We start from the raw sequence: 17,842 nt of genomic DNA, 5'->3' as shown, positions 1-17,842 counted from the left end.
GTTCATGACTTCTTCCCCCTCATCTAAGATGAGGCGAGCTGCCAGGAGGCGAGGAGGCAGCGCTCGGGCCAGAGATCTCCCACCTGCCGCCGGCAACTCAGCGGTCACTCCCATCTTTGAGGTGATTTACAAACGTGAAGGTAGCTTCCCAACTGCCCTGTAAGGGAGCAAGGTCGTAATTAGCCTGTTTTATAAATGGGAGATGGAGACACAGATAGGTGTAAGCGCTTTGCCGCAGGCACACTGCGATTCCTCCGCGAGGCAGACAGCACAGCGGGCTCCACCGGCTCAGCTCACACCTCCACCGGCTCAGCTCACACCCCGGCCGTGGGAGCCTTCCTTTCCTTCCAGGGGAAGACCCCTGCCCCTCAGAGACCAGCACCGTCCTGAGAAAACCAGGGCCAGGTCTCCGGGCCAGGTCTCCGCTAGGACACAGAGGTGAGAATTAGGGCCACGGCAAGGTAATTCAATGGCTCTGTGTGGGTGTTCTCATCAGTTATTTAAGGGCAAAGACTGAGAATCTCTTTCCAAATGGATATGCAACCCATAGGCATTCAATAAACCGCTGCTGGTCATCACGACACATCACCCAGATCGTAAATGCCCGGTTCTTTCCCCTGAACTTTCTAGATAATCGTCCAGTTTGAGTTTTCCAAAGACTTGGCAGAATCCAGATTTCAAACTACGACAAAGGTTATTTCTCATGATACTGGTGGTTCACTCCTTCCCAGAATGCTGCTTGGAGGCGTAAAGCAGAGAGTTGAGAAAATCGAGTGACTAACATAAAATGACATAGAGCCTGGCAACCTGGAAACGAGTAGTCGGGCCTATTTTGATACTCGTCCTAATCCCAGAACATTCAAAAGTCGTAGTTGTTAACATTGCTGGAATTCTGAAGGTGAAAATATATGTGTAAGGGAAATTATGAAGAGAAACTTTTAGTAAATATCATTCATTCATTTGCTATGTGTTGGGCATAGGTTAGTTTTAGAAAGGAAAACAGGGAGTAAATGTTTTAGAAACAGTGCTTTATTATATCTCGAGACTTGATGAATAGCATCAAACCAGCTTCCTATAACTTACAACAGTGGAGATGCAAGTGGGCCGGCCAACCGAAGGACTCTGAAGATGGACCGTGGAGGCACAGACCGCTTCTGGAGGTCTCCACAGAAGCTCAGACAACACACGCCTATATGTACCTTGGACAACATGCATACACATATACATGTGCATACACACATACATGTACATTCACATATACATATAAACACAGACACACACGCATACATAAGGAGGTATAAATTTCTCATCTGTTAGTGTGTAGTGTAAGGAAACAGATGCATAGTGAGAATATTTACTCCATTATACCTTCTATCTATGTGTGTGTGTCGTTTAGTTACTTGTGTGAATGTCTTACCTCCTATCAGAGGGTGAGCTCCCTGAAATTGGAGGGACTGTGCTCTTTCCATCTTCCGCACCCTGCCCAAGCCTAGCGTGGTTTTTTGCTTATCATTTGGTGAATAACATGCAAATATGTGTGAGTAAACGTGCAGTCTCAATTCTCAAGAGACTTAGAGCTCTGCAACAGCATCCAGGATTAGCAAGATCTGTCAGAGCCTGCTACCTGGAAATAAATCTAGAAGTCTCTCTCGGAGGGGGCTTTCTCAAAGACCCCAATACAATTATCCTGGTCTAGAGACAGGGCCCAAAGATAATGGCCGAAGTTTATAATCTAAGTGTCATCTTCACCACTGTCACATTGCGTGTTCCTTATAACAACGAACAATAGTTAACAAAATCAGCAACTACTGCAGAAGATGATAAAATACTCGAGTTATTAATATTTCTTTATCCCACCTATATTTTGGTAGATTTAGAATATCAATTTCAAAAGGCTGTCTCCTTTTTTTCTCTTTCTCTGAACTCCTAACCCAGTGAGTAATCCTCAGTGTTTATCCATAATTTTCATTTTCTTTTGAAGTGTGCTGGTCAAGTCCACAGATGTTGAAACTGCATTTCAAAAATGCACACATCTCTAGCTTTTTAAAAATTAAAAAATCAAAACCAAACCAAACCACAATGTAAAAAATTTGTTCCTCTTGCATTTGTATATAGATAACTCAGAAAGTTCCTTTAGGAAAAAATTCCACTGACATTTATTCATCTTTTGAATTTCTATTTCAGTGACAAATCTGGCTGTTTTTTCTTGCTCATTGTGACGTGACCTCAGCATTTGGTTGCCTTTCTCTCTTGCTGGCTCACTTCTCTGAGTGATGGCCCCTGATTGCTTGCTGACTGTGGCCCTGATGCCTGCTTGATTCTGTTGCCTTCTCTCCTTGGTCCTGGATGTCCTTTCTGCCAGTGCGGGCGTCCCGCCTGCTCCGGGGGCGCCCATCCACCTGTGGGCAGATCAGTTCCATCTGTCATCGGGACTCTTTGAACAGTGGCTCACTTCAGAGCCATAAATGCCTGGGTCCGTGAGCTAATCCAGTCTCCTTGGTTGATGGAATCCATGACAGGATCACAAGCCGCAGGGTCATAAACATCATTTGGGTGCTAATAAATTTCAAGCTTTGAAGGAGGTGTTTATGTCTAGCAAGAGACACTGCTTGCAGAGGAACTTTCTTGGGAAGCCTGTAGTTTGTTTGGTGGCAGTGACACCTCCATGGCCTGGCACGAGAGTTTCTCTCAGGTCTCAGGTCGAGGGAGGAGGGTGCCACGTGGTAGCAAGAGCCCTGGGACTGCCCCGGCGACCCTCCCATCCTGGTCTCAGCCCCTCCCCGACACCTCGTTCCTTGTGCAATTACTTTCACGATCATCTCTCGTAGCTGACTGTCCATCTGTAAAGGAATAGCCACGCGAGCTTTAGTCTTGGGGGAAAGGGGCAGGAACTTTTATTACGTTCCGCAGCCCGCTAAGTGTGCCCACTGGCGTGCGCTCCTCCTTCCATGATAGGATTGTGGAACTTTGAGCTTTCAGTCCAAGGTTTTGGGTTGGATTACAGAATAAAGTATGTGGACTTTTTGTTCTTTGCATGTCTCTCCTATTTTGCTCAGTCTGTCTGGTGTGGCCTGATGTGTTCAGCCGGCTGCTCACACAGGATTGCATTGATCAATAGGCATTAATGCAGGATCTATAGCTCATTTAGGACCCTTCAGTGCTGAGGGAGATACAAGAGCAAAAGAGGGCATGGACTCGCGGTCTCTCTGGGAAGGAAGGAAGGAGAAGGAAAGAGGCAGAAGTGAGCCTGTGGTGGACTGGGGTGCGGTCCACCCTCTGTCCTCAGGCAGCCTCGAGGGGCTGGTGGCTGTCAGAGTGGCTGTGTTTCTTCCAGACTGAGGGATGTGAGGGCACATGGCCTGCCTTCACCAACCAGCTGCCAAGGGTTCGATTTCTGTGCTACTCGGGTTGACTGTTTTACAAGGATAAGACCATCCTAACAAGACGGTTTAGTGCTTTCACCACAACCTGAGGCTGTGGGAGGGTGTGGTCGGTGGTAGCTGTTTGCTGGTCTGAGGTGTGGGGCGGTGGGAGGGTGTGGTCGGTGGTAGCTGTTTGCTGGTCTGAGGTGCTGCTCAGACCCTCTCTCCCTTAGCAAACCTCTCAGTCTGCTGCAGCTGCCTTCCTCCACAGGCCTCTCTTGGGGCGTGTCCAAGAACAGGCTCCTGTCCCCTGCCTTCCATTTAGAAGGGCTGCCGCATTAATACATGGATGGAAAACTAGTTCTTTAGAGGGTGCAAAATCTGACTGTCATGCAATGAGTTTTGTGGCCAGAAAGTGAAAAGGAAATAGCCAGTCACTTGACGTCAGTTCTTTGGGGGGGTTTCACCAAAGGGGGTGGTGGATTTCCTCTTTATTTTTAAAGGTGAGGGGCCGAGGGGCTGCCACCAACATCAAGTTCCCTGCCAGCCAGAAGTGCTTGGGTCCACCCCAGCTCCCGCCTTCAGCTTTGCCCTAACTCCTAAAACCCCCGCCCGGTTATGAAATATGTGCCTGACACCCTGATGGACGGCTGCTTCTCTGTGCAGGTCCTGTGGGTAAGGAGCCTGCAGCTGACTGTGTCACAGGTCTCCCATGTCATTCTTAGGAGGGCTGCAGCACGCTTCCTGGAGCTGACAGCGGTACAATAGCACCTTTAGCCTGTTCCTGGTCTCACGCCAGAAAACTTATCTTTTAACGGTTATGCATCCACTTCCCAACTCCTAGGGTAAATAGAGAAAGGAAGGAATATGTTTTGAAAGAAATTCCAAGCTTCCGTTGTGTGTTTTCCCACTTTGCAGTCCACTTTGTCGTTGATGAAAAGCATCATGGGAAGCAGCGGACAAGCAGATTGTTGTCGGAAGTCTTCCCGAAGTCCCACCATGTCGTGTCTTCGCGCTTCTGTGGAATGCCTACCGCACACCAGAAATGCTGCTGGCTGCTGGGGACCGGAGAGGGGAAACATCCGCTTGTCGTGAGTGTGTTTTGTGACTTGAGTACTCTAAATTGCATAGCGTGACGAGGCAGTAGGGGAGTTAATGTGTTTTTTTTCATCTGTTTGTTTTGAAGAAGATCCCACACTAGAAAGTAAAGAACACTATCTTGTTTTTTTCCCTCAATTTTCCATAACCCAAAGAGATGCTGCTCCATGAAAACTCATTTCTGTAGTTGCTTCTAGAGAACCCTATTAGTGTAGCAGCATGTTTTCTTATGAGGACCCATGAAGGAGACTTCGCTAGGCCTCCCCACCCTGAATGACTGCCCTCCTCGCGAGGCACTGGTTTGCTCTCATCTTGTGGGCACCGCGAAGACTGAAGCCGTTGTATTTCTCTCTTTGCGGGGATTTAGTGTTACCGAGACCCAGGTGGGTTCCCTCCTGGTGGGTTAAATCAGACTCCACCAGAAGTAGTTGTCTCACAAAGTGAGGCATATTTGTGGCAAATAGGAGACCACGTGGAATCATTTCCAGAGTCATGGCTCCCCGAACCAAGGGAAGCAGGGACATTTATTTGGGATGGGGGATGAACATTCAAAAGGAGAGGTGGGTATTCGCTTGCGCAGGCTCAGTGGGAAACATGCTTCCACACACACTGCAGGTGATGGTGAGACAGCCTGAGCTCCTCCTGGAGAGATCTTAGCATTAAAACAGGGCAAAGGTCACAGGCGTAGCTCTCGTGTTGAGGCCTGGTCTGGTTCAGGGAGGTTGGTGATTGCATCTCCTTAACATAGCAAAAGGAAAAAACAGTTTGCGACAACAGTTAAAATATCCAAACCCACCCTTGAGCTCTTCGGGGTAACTAGTCGGAGACATTAGGACACTCAAGGTAGTAAGACACCAGGCTGCTGTGGCATACGTTTTTTTCCCTACTAATCCTGTTTCTAACCTCATTTATTTTCCTCCTCTTATTTGCCTTCTGTTTGATTTTCACACTTATTTTAATCTTATAGAACTATTTACATACATTTTAATAAATCTCAAATTCTTTTTGGAATGAGGTGGAGCATTCATAAATATGATAATAAAATAGGAAACAATTATACTTAAGAAAAATTGCAGGCCAGAAATGCTTATGCTTGATATTTTCTGGAGATTTTAAGAATTTATCTAGACGGTTTTAGTGTTCTGCAGTCCCCAAGCAAAGAATTTATATACTTCCAGAGAGTTTTATAGACAAAATGGATCATAGAGATATTAAGTTTATTTCTGAGAATGTTTTTCGTGCACCCTTGTTGGGGTTTGTGTATATAGAATAAAATAGTAATTTCTTCCCATTTTATAGCATAAAAATAATACAAGTTCACGTTAAAAATTTCACACCTCATACAAATTAAAATTAAGAACTAAATTAAAGGTCTTTTTCCCTCCCTAGTCCTCTAAATGTCACTGCCCTTCGTGTAACATAGACTTTTCTGCGGACGTCTAAGAACATGTCTGTATCTGTATATACTTTGATGGAACCTAAATGAATCATACTCTTCTGTGAAGTAGGCTTTTGTCAGTTGACAAAACATGGACATTTTTCTCAGGACAGTCTAAATAGTTCTCTTTTATTCTTTTTATAGCACTTTATTATTCCTTTGTATGAATGCTTCATACCTTAATTTGACTAGTTTCCTGATAATGGGCACTTAGGGCTCCCCCCCCTTTTTTGCAAGCCACCATTGCTGCAACAAATATCCTTGTTCATATAATTTTTACATACCTGAGAGAAAGACACATTTCTGGAAGTATGATTGCTGGATGCTTGCATTAAATTTTTCTTTTTTTTTTTGAGGAAGATTCGCCCTGAGCTGACATCTGTGCCAATCTCCGTCTGTTTTGTGTGTGGGATGCTGCCATAGCATGGCTGGTGAGTGGAGTTCGGATCCGATGCCCAGGATCTGAACCTGCGCACCTGGGCTGCCAAAGCGGAGCACGCTGAACTTCCCCACTATGCCACTGGGCCGGCCTCTAAAATTTTTAAGAGATATTGCCGAATGGCCCTCCAAAATGCTGTTCTCCAAAAAAGGTTATTCCTATTCCCTCATTCCCCACAAAGGCTGGATATGAGCAAACTTTTTTATTATATGTAAAAAATGGCATTTCATGTCTGTTTTAATACGAATTGAATTATTATGAATGAGTTTGAGCCCCTTCATTTACTAACTCCCTGTTTGGGTTTCTTTTTCTCTGGACGCTATCTTTAGGCTCCTTGTACATTTTTTTCCCTATTGGATTGTCCAGCCTTTTCTTATTGTAAAGAGCGTTCTTTACGTTAATTTTCTGTTTGTTGTGGGATGTTGCAATTTTTTAAAAATCTTGCTCGATCGTTTGGTTGATTTCTACCGTTGTTGATATGCATCTATCTATCTAGTCTCCCACACTGAATTTCTTTTATATAGTTGAATATATCAATATTTCTTTGATGGAGTCTTTTTTATCAAACTTTGGTATCCTCAACACAATTGTAAACATACAGTATTTAGTTATGCTTTTCTGAATGTTTTATGGTTTAGTTTTTTTTAAGCTTAGGTCTTAGGTCTTTTAAAATTAATTTGATTGAAGAAGTGATGTATGAATTGAGCATTTTTTGTTTTTTCTGCCTAGTCAGTTTCCCCAATACCATCCTTTACCCACTGATCTGAAACGCTGCCTTCATCTTTTTTTCTGGCCACTCTAGTCTCTTCCATTAACCTGTTCCTGTATTCTTGGCTCTAGTAGGAAAAAAGTAGAATTCTTTTAGTTTTAGAATGTATTTGACTATGTGCAGGTTGCTTGAGTCAAGTTATTTGCCTGTGCTTGGAGTTGCACGGGACTTAAGGCAGGCTGGTGGAGTGGGCAGTGGACTGAGAAAAACGGGCTGAAATTGCTCACTTGGGCTCTATGTACCTCAAAATGTAACCCATTGGAGCAGCCAGCTAATATTCCACGACTGTCATGTATGTATTTCGCCCTTGGCAAAGTGCTTTCATAGGCACTACCCCGTTAATCCTAACAACAGGCTTGTAAGGCAGAGGTTGCGCTTCCTATATTTGGAAAGTGGCTTCCCCCGCGGTTCTGGGATGTGGCCAGCGTCACATAGCTCCCACGTGGCACAGCCAGGACTCCTGCCCCAGCTGCACAGTGCACTTCCCCCAAACCACTGCGGCCCATTTCCAGGGCGCATCCTGGATCTTCCACTCAACGTTAGCCTACCATGAGGCGTTCCTGCTTCAGGCCTTCGAGCAGGCGATGCCTCAACTGGATCTGAGACTTTATTTGTGGCTCCCATTCAGTTAAATCCTCCGACACTCTTTTGGAAACACCCCCTTCGTGGCTGCCTGTGGGCTGCCCAGCATGGAGACCCTGTCCCTGCCTGTGTCTGCAGCTCCTCTGCAGGAAGCTGGCCTGAGGGGCGAGATCGTGGGTGATCAGGCCTACCTAGAGCTTTCTTTCTTAAAAGGATTAAGTTTTCCTCTCTCTGCCGGCTTTTTTTTTTTTTAAGAAGGGAACTTTCTCTGTAAGACTATGAATTCTTTGAGCAGATATTTAGATATTTATCAGCTGCCTCTGGGATAGCAAAGTACTTTCGGGGGAGAAAGTCAGTTTGGCAGATAAACTGCTGCATAATTAAAGGATTAGCACCATTTCTCCTGAAATTAAATTAGCAGGGGAGGCCTTCTGTGCTAACTTGTTTATGATAAAATCACTTGTTGTCATTTGCAAGGAGTAACTCTCAAGCTGGCAGATACTGTCAGTTTTGGTATTTTAGCCTCAGAGGCGAGTGGGGAATGCCATTTGCACAGTGTGGCCTCGAGCTTGTCCCTTCCAGACGCTTCCCCTCTCCTGAGTGAAGGGGGCCCTTGCCTCGCCCCTCTCATTTGGTTTTCTGCGGAGGGAAGAAGTTTCATCCTCCAGCGTATTCTGGGAGCTGCCTGCATTCTGTGCAGGTGGGGCGGCTGCTCCTGCTGGCTGACTAGGTCTCTCTGGCCCAGGCTGCCGTGCCTGGGAAGGGGCTGGAGGAAGACTTGGGGGGCGCTCTGGGGACAGGCTCCCGGCCGAAGGATGGTGCGGAGCCCCAGATCTCAGGGCCTGGTTTGCTCTTCACGCTGCAGGTGTCTTCTTGTTTCTGTGGAAGTGGAGATCATCTGGCGGGAAGGTCCTGGGCATTTGGTTCATGGAGACCTTTGGTGCCGGGGGTGGTGCTGTCTTCAGCAGAGGCTCGGGCTGGGCTCCCGTGTGTCTCTGCTCTGGGCAGGCGTCTGCCTCTCCGACACCCCGGAGAAGCTCTGATGGAGCAGGAAGGGCCGAGCCAGAACTTGACATGAACGTTGGACCCCAAAGTCCAGGCTCCCCCACACTCTGCTGCCTCCCAAATTGGGTATTTGAAGTGGGGCTTTGAAAGGTAGTAGGATTATTTTAGGCTCAGATTAAAGTGGGGCGGTCAGTGCACGGGACAAAGAAGCATTAGCCAGGTGGTGAAGGCAGGAAAGTCGGAGACGTTTTCTGGGAGGAGGGGAAAACGCTGCTGGAAGCCTCGGGGTTAGGGCTTGCTGGGAGGAGCAGTGGCAGGCGCTCTCTGAGTCACTCCCCTGTGGGCTTCCTGTGATCTCCGGGGCCTCTGTGGTGGATGGTGACCTGCCTGCTGGCAGCACCTCGCTCCTCTGTGAGCCTCAGCGTCTCTCTGTTGTGCTGCTCAGGGCTCCGTCCAGGGCCCAGCAGAGCACTTAGCCTGCCTGTAGGAAAGCCCACCCGTGGGCAGCCCCCAGCCAAGGCGGATTAGAGCGAGGACAAGTGTTCCGGCCTCCCTTCCCTCAGGGAGCCGGCTCCCAGGCGTTGTCTCCACACTTCCCCTGAGGTTTAGCCTGGTGCCCACGGTGGTACCCAGCTCGAGGACACGGTCTCTCCTCCTGCCCTGTTTCACTCTTCTGCTCCCTCACTCCTGCATCCTGGGCTCATCTCTCAAACAAGCCACCTGGGTGTGATTGACAAGCACAGAGGAAAATACTGGAGGGGACACGGTTGGTTGTTGGTGTGAGTTACTTGATGGAGATTAGGGGAAGGAGGTCGTGGGATACGGCTGAGGGGTGAGGAAAGCATGAGGGGTAAAGGCATAAAATATATGAAAAAACCCCTAAACAAAGCATGCCGCGTTCTCTGATAGATAATCTGTAAGGAAAAGAGAAGGACGGAGAGGGAACCTACGATGGGAAGAAATGAAGACTTTTCAAAATTTTAAACAATGGGCAAGACCAAGCAGTAGTGTCTGGGGTCCCCACAGGCGTGCAAGGCCCCTGAGACACACGAGGGAAGGATGGTTACAAAGTCTCGGCCGGGCTCATTCTTTGGAGGGGACGGGTGGTGGCTGCGGGGGAGCATTTGACAGGGATTTCTGGGTGGCTGCAGAGTTCGATTTCTTGACCTGGGTGGTGGTTACAGTAGTTGATTGGATTTACAGCTGTTTTAAATAGTTTTCTGCGTCTGTTTATACTTTACTTTATAATGCAGAGGTTAAAAATCCTGGTATGATAAAATCAATCTACACACATGAAAAATTATATGCATGTGTATAAAAACAAACACACAAATATAAACAGCAGCTCAGCAGTGGCTATAGGAATTACCCCTGACAGCTAAAGAGAATGTTCCAGAATTAGGTTGAGGGCTCCCGTCTCCGAGTCCATGAGGCCTCCAGGCACTGGGCCGGGCAGCTCTCCTAGCTGGCTGTGTCCAGACAGAGGAAGGCAGCAAGGATTAGTTTTGATCGTGCCCGCTAGACATGTGAGTAACGTTCTGCCTGGTAATTATTTTTGACGTTTGACAGCTCCAGGCACAAGCTTTTGCAGCTCTGAAATGTTGGCAGTGCATGTATTTTTGAAGTGTTCATATTTTCCAAGTGTTCATAGGATCCTCTTTGGGCTCCTTGTTTCACATTAAGGTAGAGAGTCTTGGAGAGTCACTAACCCAGAGGGAAGCTAGGAGTTTCAGGAAAGAACCCATCACTTAGCAACAACCACCACAACAAAAGTGGGACTTAGAAATTAACTTTTAAAAAGCAGTCCCTGTGTACAGGACGGAGCTTACAGTCTTTCAGAGCAGATCCCAGGCAAATCTTTGCTCCTAGATGTCTCCCCACCCATCTGCCACACTGCTGCAATTCCAACTCTTAGGGTGCTCCTTTGGCTGATGAGTTTGAAAAGGCAAGTATCCCTCTAGGGAGTAGCCCAGATAACACTCTTATGAGACATTCATGCTACAGTGAAAGGAATGCATAGAGAAAGGGATCTGAACTGGAGAGAAGAGAGAAGGAACATTGTAAAGGACAGGGAATTGCTGGAAGAAAAAATGCCTGGAGCTTTGCCAAAGCAGATAATAAAAAGGCACTGAGCACCTGTAGTGACACTCATGAGGATTTTATCAATCAGGTTCTTTTGGTTTTTAGTTACAGAAAACCCAACCCAATTGGGCTGAAGGAAAAAAGGGAAATCTATTGGCTCATATAATTTAAAAGTCCAATGGTAGATATGGGGTGGGGTTTCAGGCATGGCTTGATCCAGGGGCTCAAATGGTACTTTCAAAACTTGGTCTTCTCTGCTCTCCTCTCTTTTAGATTCCCTCTTAATAGGCCTTCTCCTCGGGGGGCTTTTGCCATCTCCCAAGTGTAGTATAAAAGGTTCTTCCTTGCTTTGATAACTGTAGCAAAAATTGTGGGATTAGCTTTGATTGGCCATAGCTATCCCTGAATCAATCATGGTGGCCACCAGATGCAACCCTCTGGTGGGCCATGCTGCAGTTATATGCTTCCGCCGGGAGCCAGAAGTAGGTCAGTTCCATTGCATGCCCCTGCATGAGGAAATGCAGAAGTGGGTAGAGGAGGGGAAGTGGGTTCTGGAGGTGCAGACAATGCATGTCCTCCTCAGCAGTCTCACCCCAGGGTGGCTGTGGAATCCGGGTGGTGGGTCACAGCCAGCATCAAAAAATTATGATAGAAGGGAGTTTAATAGAATAGAAGATGACTGAGTGTGCCACGTGTAGTGAGGGCCAGTTCTATAGGGATGTGTGTGCACATACATGTGTGTGTATATGTGTGTGTATATGTAGACGTGTGTGTACAAATGTGTGGATAAATACGTGTAAGCATACCTCCCACCACCGGGCATGGTAAGAGGGTGTGGAGAGCTGCTCTCCAGAATCCCGAACACCGGGCCACGTGAGCGGCGCTGCCCTCCCTGTTCCTGCCACCCTTTCCAGTCCCTCCCTCTGCTGGCTGCTCACGCCTTGGGCTGAGCCCTCCCCTGCTCCCTCCTTGTCTTCCAGGGCTGGCTCAAATGTCGCTTTCTCCGCGAGGTCTTTGCTCCGCGACACTCCCGCCCCTGCTGGAGTGCCACGCTCGGCTCCGTGCCCTTGACGGGCCCATCCTGCCTGGTCCTGCATCGGATGTGCTCGCCTGGGAAAGCAGGGAGCCACTGGGTCCAGCGCCGGCGCCCTCAGCCTCAGGCGGCCCAAGCACTCGAAGTGTAACCGTCTGAAGTGAGATGTTCTGTAAACACAAAACACGCGCTGGGTTTTGAAGATGAATAAGAATTGTGAAACATCTCATTAATAGGTTTTGTGCTTATATGTTGATAGAATAGTACTTTTGGGTACATTGGGTTAAATAAAACATATAATTAAAATTAATTTCACCTTTTCTTCTTACCTCTTTTCAAATGTGGCTATGAGAAAATTTAAAATTATATTCATGGCTCGCACTGTATTTCCTGAAACAGTGCTGTGGTAGAGAGCGACAGGGGGGCTGGGCGCCAGCAGCCTAGGGGACTGAGCCCCATGCTGGGTGACCTCAGACCATCACATTCCCTAGGAGAGATAAGAACCCTGGGGACGTGTGGGATACTTGGGCCTCCTAATGGATGACTAATGGCACACGGGGAGCACTTTACACGTGAGGCCCAGTCTGTCCTGCCGGGTTAGCTGTCAGTCTCGTGTTTATAGCAGCTAACAGACTGCTGCTTATTATCCCTGGGGGGTATTTGGGGGCAATGTTTGAGCTCAGTGAGGACACACTGTGGCCCTCGGGCGAGTTCTCTAACTTTCTTCAGCCTCAGTTTATTCATCTGTAAAATGAGGCTACACGCTTGCCTCACAGGGTTTTTATAAAGATAAAATGTGACAATATATTTGAAAATGGTGTGTCAAGTACGCACTACCTTAATCCTGTAGGTAGAAGGATGCACGTGTCTTGGAGTTAACAAGAGAGCTGAAGATCCGAGACAGGGCCTGAGGAGCGGGTTTCAGAGTTGGCCAAACTCAATTCTCCATCTTAGAAGACCAGGTTTGAGTGACGAAAAACTGGAAAGTCTATTTAATTGAAACTCTAGCTAAAGAAGAATTATGCCCTTGAGACAAACAATAGACCGTCAAACAAAGCAAGAGCCATTCCTGAGCACTCAGGATGACTGGGAGGTCCTCAGCGGGGCAGGTGCTGAAACGACGAGGCCTATCCCACCCCGGATGAGGGCAGCTTTGAAGGCGAGGACCTTCGCGGGGCATGGACCATGTCCTTACCACACTTCCCTGCCCCATCTCCCGACGTTTAACACCCAGACGGAGGTGCAAGCAAAGGGCCATAGCTGTGCTCCAAGGAGCACCGTCATCTCCTGCCTGGACGAAAAAGGTCCATGGCAGGCGTTCTGAAGGAGGGACAGCTGGTGAGCCTGTGAGAGGGCAGAAGGTGGGAAGGTGGAGATGAGAGGTGGGAAGGGAGAATGTTCTCGGAGGAGGGATGGCTTGAGGAAAAACAAGGCGGTGGAAATCCGCCATGCTGCCTGATGGGAGAACACGGAGAATGACTCAGGCAGACTGAAGGACGGGGAACCCAGGGGTGTGGGAATAAAGCCGAGAAGCTAAGTCAGGGTCCTATCAAGAGCCAAGAGGAGGAGCTCTTACTGTGTTGGGAGGTAATGGAGAACCACTGAAGGCTCTGGCAGGCAGAGGTCATGATCCAACAGATGCCTCAGGAAGAAGGATCAGGTAAAACTTGCGGGCGGGCTTGGAAGTGGACAGACAGAGGGAGACCTCCTATGGTCAGGTTCTAGCAGAAAGAGAAAATGGGAGGTTTGGAATCAGATAGACCTAATTCTGGTTCTTGATTCTGACTTATTAGCAGTATGATCTTGGCAGGGTCACTTAACTTCCCTAAGCCTCGGTTTTCCCATCTATAAATTGGGGGTAATAAAAGTACTTAGCTCAAAGGATTGTTCAGTGAGATTCTGCAATGAGTTTAAGTACGTGACTCAGGGGCTGGCACACACCAGTGAATGGGTAAGGAGTAGTATTGGGGAGAAGGTAGATACAAAGGCTTAGACGAGGAGCCATAAAGAAACCACAGGAAGCATGGATAATATCCTTTCTTCCCTCTCGTCCTCTCGGTCAGAGGTTGGCAAACTATGGCTAGCGGGTTAAATCCAGCCTGTGGTCTGTTCATGCAGTCCTCGTGCTAGGAGTCATCTCTACATTTTTAAAGGGTTGTAACAAACAAACAAAGAAGATGTGACGGAGACCATATGTGGCTCACAAATCCTAAAGGATTCACTCTCTGGCCTTTCCAGAAGAAGTTTGTGGACTCTTCTTCTAGAGCAAACCCTTGAACATCTGAGCAAAGTCCACATCCGAGGAGGGCGCACATATGTAAGATGATGCTCACACACAGAGGGCCATCGGGCACCTTCCTCTTGGCTCCGGGACCAGCAAAGTTTTTAGCATGTTGGGAGCAGCTGCTTTGCTGGGTGGCTTCGCCCTCCGAGTGTTTTCCTAAGTGCCACCATCTCCTGGGCCCCGAGCTCTCAATCCCTGGTTCCTCCCCCAGACCTCTGCTCTTGCTGCTGCAGGGGAACAACGTGGGAATCCCAGTATCTGCAAACATTTATAAGCCCTTGAGGGGGAAAGGCGTCTTTGGTATTTGCATCATACTTTGGAATAAAGAGTCTTTGTGTCCTGGAAACTTGTGGAAAGTTTTCTTTGTATAGAGGGTAAGGCAGAAAAAAGGGGGTCCCTAGGTGCATTGATCATATCACTGTGTTACAAATCAGAGGCTTATCTAAGGCAAAACATATTTGCTGGCCCAGAGATTTTTAAGAAATCAGATATTTCAGCTACAGTTACAAAATACATGACATAATGGAAATATGTAGGAATATTTCAGCAAGTGAAAAGAAGAAAGAAAAGAAAAAAAGGAAAATAAAAAGCAGCAGCAAAGATCTGATTAAATCAGAACCAGATGGGATATGCGGATTTGACAAAGAGGAATGAGCTTCAGGAATAATATTTTCCCTCCCAGTATTGTGTCTAACTACACCTTTAAAAAGACAAAAAATATGTCCTCCTGTTTATAAAGCTAGGATGATACTTGAATTTAGAATCTCAATTCAATCAATGAAATTAATTAATGAAAAACATCATCCTCCCTGAACTTTATTTGACATTCAGGGAATAAACCCATTAATTCATGCACATATTCCTTCAACAGATGTATTTTAAGTGCTTACTACATACCAGAAACTAGGCCAGGACAATGGTCCCAGTCCTTATGGAGGGTGCAGCCTTGTGGTTAGAGAAACAATAAGTAAATAAACGACTGGTTAGAAATTGAGATAAGTTGTATGAAGGAAGTAAACAGCATTTTGGGATCGAGAGCAAGAGGTGTTAGGGATCCCCTACTTTAGAAAGGGGGAGTCAAGGGAACTCGCTCTGAGGATTTGATGTTTTAGTAGAGACTAAAGTGTGTCTCAGGTCAAGTTTCCCAGAAGCAGAGCCTGAGATGAGGATTGTGTGCAAGTCATGCATTAGGAAATATTCCTGAGAGGCCAGGGACTAAGGGGGGGCCTGGAGCACAACTTTAAGGAGGACTTCCCTTCTCCCAGGGCATGGGCAGCACCTAAGAGTGAGAAACTCCATGAATTTGTGGCCTGTGTGCCCCGTTTGCCTCACCCCGGGTGTGGCCCTGATGCACAAGGTGCAAGCATGGAAGTATAGAAAGGGTGCAGTAACTATATGAGGGCCTCCCATCCTCTGCTCTCCACCCCAGGGACAATGCTTATTAGTCTCTTGTTTATCCTTCCTTGGAAATTTTATGCATGTAAAACTTAGTACATAAAAACTATAAAACATTTCTGAGTGAAATTCAGGAGGCACTGATGAATGGAAAAACACCTTGTGTGTGTAGATTGGATGACTTCATATTGTTAAGTTGTCCCTGCTGCCCATGGTGATCTACAGAGTCAATGCCATCCCTGTCAAAACCCCAAGAACAGTTTTTGCAGAAATAGAAAAATCTATCCTAAAATTCATATGGAACCTCAAGGGACCCTGAATAGCCAAAATAATCTTGAAATGGAAAAACAAAGTTGGAGGTCTCACACTTCCTGATTTTAAAACTTACCTCAAAGCTACAGTAATCAAAACAGTGTGGTACTGGCATGAAGACTGACGTGTAACTAATGGAATAGAACAGACAGCCCAGAAATAAACCCTTTCATACGTGGTCAAATGCGTTTTGACAAGGGTGTCAACGCCATTCAATGGGGGAAAGGGCAGTCTTTTCAACAGGTGGCATTGGGAAAACTGGATATCCGCGTGCAAAGGAATGAAATGGGATCCTTACCTCACACCATATACAAAAAACAATAATCAAAGACTTAAACGTAAGAGCTAAAACTATAAAACTTTTAGAAGAAAATATAGGAGAAACGCTTCATGACATTGGATTTGGCAATAATTTCTTGGATATGACAAAAAAACACAGCCAACAAAAGAAAAAACAGACAAGTCAAACTTAATCAAAATTAAAAACTTTTGTGTGTCAAAGGGCTCTATTAACAGAGTGAAAAGTTTACCCACAGAATGGGAGAAAATATTTGCAGGGTACGTATCTGATAAGGGATAAATATCTAGAATATTTAAAGAACTCCTACAACTCAATAACAAAAACATCCAAACAACCCAATAAAAAAATGGACAAGGGACTTGAAGAGATATTTCTCCAAAGAGGATATACAGATAGCCAATAAGCACATGAAAAGATCACTACATCACTAATCATTAGGGAAACAGAAATCAAAACCACAATGAGATACCACTTTGCACCCATTAGGATGGATATTATAAAAAAACCCCAGAAAATAACAAGCGTTGATGGGATGTGGAGAAACTGGAACCCTTGTGTACTGCTGGTGGGAATGTAAAATGATGCAGCTGCTGTGCAAAATAATTTGGCAGTTCCTCAAAAGTTAAACTTAGAATTCCCATAGCACCTAGCAATTCCACTTCTGGGTATGTACCCCAAAGAATTTAAGCAGGGACTCAAACAGATATTTGTATACCAACATTCAAAGCAGCATTATTCACAATAGTCAAACGGTGGAAACAACCCAAGTGGCCATCGACGGATGAATGGATAAACAGAATGTGGTCTATCCATACAGTGGAATATTATTTAGCCTTAAGAAAGAAAGAAATTCTGACACATGTGTAACATAGATGAACCTTGAAGACATTCTTCTAAGTGAAATAAACCAGTCACAAAAGGACAAATATTGAATGATTCCATTGATATGAGGTCCCTAGAGGAGTCAGACTTACAGAGGCAAAAAGTGGAGTGGTGGCTGCCAGGGCTGGGGAAACAGGAATGGGAGTCAGTATTTAATGGGGACAAGTTTCAGGTTTTGATGATGAAGAAGTTCTAAAGATGGGCAATGGTGATGGTTGCACAGTAATATGAATGTAATTAATGCCACTTATAGCCCCTTTGGAAGGCGGTATGGCAGTTTCTTACAAAACTAAACATACTCTTACCATACGATCCAGCAATCATACTCCTGGTTATTTACCCAAAGGAGTTGCAAACTTACGTTTCCACAAAAATCTACACATGGATATTTATAGCAGCTTTATTCATAATTGCCAAAATGAAGATGTCCTTCAGTAGGTGTGCTACATCCAGACAATGTTATTTAATGCTACAAAGAAATGATCTATTAAGCCATGGAAAGACACAGAGGAAAGAAATACATATTACTGACGAAACGAGTCAATCTGAAGGGGCTACGTACTGTATGATTCCAACCTTATGACGTTCTGGAAAAGACAAAACTATGGGGATAGTAAAAAGATCAGTGGTTGCCAGGTGTCGGAGGGAGGGAGGGATGAATAGGCAGAACGTAGAGGATTTTCAGGGCAGTGAAACTATTCTGTATGATATTATAATGGTGGATACATGTCATTATACATTTGTCCAAACCCATAGAATGTACAAGACCAAGAGTGAGCCCAAACGTAAATGATGGATTTTGGGTGATTATGATGCGCCAACCTAGGTTTATCAATTGTAACAAATGTCCCAATATGGTA

General features: G+C 46.1%; 1 long non-coding RNA gene across 1 annotated transcript in view; it reads left to right on the top strand.

Moving 5' to 3' along the window:
• The first annotated feature begins 4,276 nt into the window (after positions 1-4,276).
• Positions 4,277-17,842, top strand: part of LOC138920406 (uncharacterized) — a 61,587-nt gene continuing 48,021 nt past the window's right edge. Inside the window, exon 1 of the long non-coding RNA XR_011431528.1 lies at positions 4,277-4,453. This is a non-coding gene — a long non-coding RNA (uncharacterized lncRNA). The remainder of the gene's footprint in view (positions 4,454-17,842) is intronic.

The sequence above is a fragment of the Equus caballus genome, chromosome 23 (genome assembly GCF_041296265.1).
Source record: "Equus caballus isolate H_3958 breed thoroughbred chromosome 23, TB-T2T, whole genome shotgun sequence".
Classification (NCBI taxonomy): domain Eukaryota; kingdom Metazoa; phylum Chordata; class Mammalia; order Perissodactyla; family Equidae; genus Equus; species Equus caballus.
This window is presented reverse-complemented; position numbering and strand designations above follow the sequence as displayed.